The sequence below is a fragment of the Brienomyrus brachyistius genome, unplaced genomic scaffold (assembly GCF_023856365.1).
Source record: "Brienomyrus brachyistius isolate T26 unplaced genomic scaffold, BBRACH_0.4 scaffold653, whole genome shotgun sequence".
Taxonomy (NCBI): domain Eukaryota; kingdom Metazoa; phylum Chordata; class Actinopteri; order Osteoglossiformes; family Mormyridae; genus Brienomyrus; species Brienomyrus brachyistius.
Window position 1 is genome coordinate 71,357 of NW_026042928.1, and position 2,094 is coordinate 73,450.

Consider the following 2,094-nt stretch of genomic DNA (forward strand, 5'->3'; position numbering starts at 1 on the left):
CGTTTACATTACCTGGTGACGCAGCTCGTTGGACAAGCCTTCTATTCTAACCCAGGTTATTACGTGATACTGGTTATTAATGAGTTCCATTTAAGTCACACATTAACAGACTCACGGTGTTTCGCAATTGAGTTTGAGCCGACCATTCAGCATAAAAATTGGTTAATAATCACAAGGCACAAGGTTTAAACTTATTCTGAGCACACAATTTAAACTTTTTATGACCGAACGTGCAGTGAAGAAGCGCTACTGTGAACTGGTTGCAAAAGTCGCACTCATGGCAATCTGAAGGCATTTAAGCGGGATCATATGGGCTTATTATAGTTATTTTTATTTCTATTATTAGTAGTTATATTATTTTGTTTTATTTTCGGTGATTTCATTGTAGTTCTTTCGTATTAAACTGCAGTAAACTTTAACCCTATGTCTGACGAGATTCTCAGATGTAGCGCTTTGTTTCCAGGTTCAATTCGGACGAGTGTCTCCGTTTCTATATATCCTGGGAGAGATCTCTCTATTAGCGAACGGGAATACTTGTTATGAGGTTCTAACCTAAATTATGTTGCGCTTGGACATAAGACCGATAGCTTAGTTACCTATCAGGATCATACTCGTATGTGTGTGCCTGCTTTAGACAAAGCAAGTTTAACACAACTTTGCGCTGTGAGCCAAGTGTGTGTCATTTAGAAATTGGGAGTCTCCTGTGCTTGAGACCCACCGTGGTTAAGCACCATTTGCGACGAGATATAGTGCACTCACAATTTAAATCTGTCGCCGTAACGCGTGCGCCGTCTCGCTTCAGTAATTGTTTTAAGGGGTTTTATACTGTGCAAGGCACAGAAGAAGGCCACAAGCAGCATGCGCATGCATTAAATGTGTGTGTCACTCATCTAGCGTCGGCAACCGCCTAGCTATATCTTTGGTTACCTCTAGTGGTCAGGCATAGAACTACCACTCCATTTCGAAATTGCGCCTCTAGTGGCCAGGCATAGAACTACCACTCAATTTCGATATTGCGCCTCTAGTGGCCAGGCATAGAACTACCACTCCATTTTGATATTGCGCCCCCGGTGGTCCAGGCATAGAACTACCACTCCATTTCGATATTGCGCCCCCGGTGGTCAGGCATAGAACTACCACTCCAGTTCGAAATTGCGCCTCTAGTGGTCAGGCATAGAACTACCACTCCATTTCGAAATCGCGCCTCTAGTGGTCAGGCATAGAACTACCACTCCATTTCGAAATTGGGGCTTCTAGTGGTCAGGCATAGAACTACCACTCAATTTTGAAATTGCGCTTCTAGTGGCAAGCCATAGAAGTACTACTCCATTTCGAAATCGCGCCTCTAGTGGTCAGGCATAGAACTACCACTCCATTTCGATATTGCGCCCCCGGTGGTCAGGCATAGAACTACCCACTCCATTTCGAAATTGCGCTTCTAGTGGTCAGGCATAGAACTACCACTCAATTTTGAAATTGCGCTTCTAGTGACAAGCCATAGAACTACTACTCCATTTCGAAATCGCGCCTCTAGTGGTCAGGCATAGAACTACTATTCCATTTCGTAATCGTGCCTCTAGTGGTCAGGCATAGAACTACCACTCCATTTCGAAATTGCGCTCCCGGTGGTCAGGCATAGAACTACCACTCCATTTCGATATTGCGCCCCCGGTGGTCAGGCATAGAAGTACCACTCCATTTCGATATTGCGCCCCCGGTGGTCAGGCATAGAACTACCACTCCAGTTCGAAATTGCGCCTCCAGTGGTCAGGCATAGAACTACCACTCCATTTCAAAATCGCGCCTCCAGTGGTCAGGCATAGAACTACAACTCCATTTCGATATTGCGCCCCCGGTGGTCAGGCATAGAACTACCACTCCATTTCGAAATTGCGCTTCTAGTGGTCAGGCATAGAACTACCACTCAATTTTGAAATTGCGCTTCTAGTGGCAAGCCATAGCAGTGCCACTCCATTGAAATTGCACCTCTAGTGGTCCGCCATAGTAGGTTAACAACATCTGAGTTGGGTCTCTGGTGGTCAACTGCGGTGATACAACACGCATAATTGGACACACAGGTTCTTGCCTGAAAGC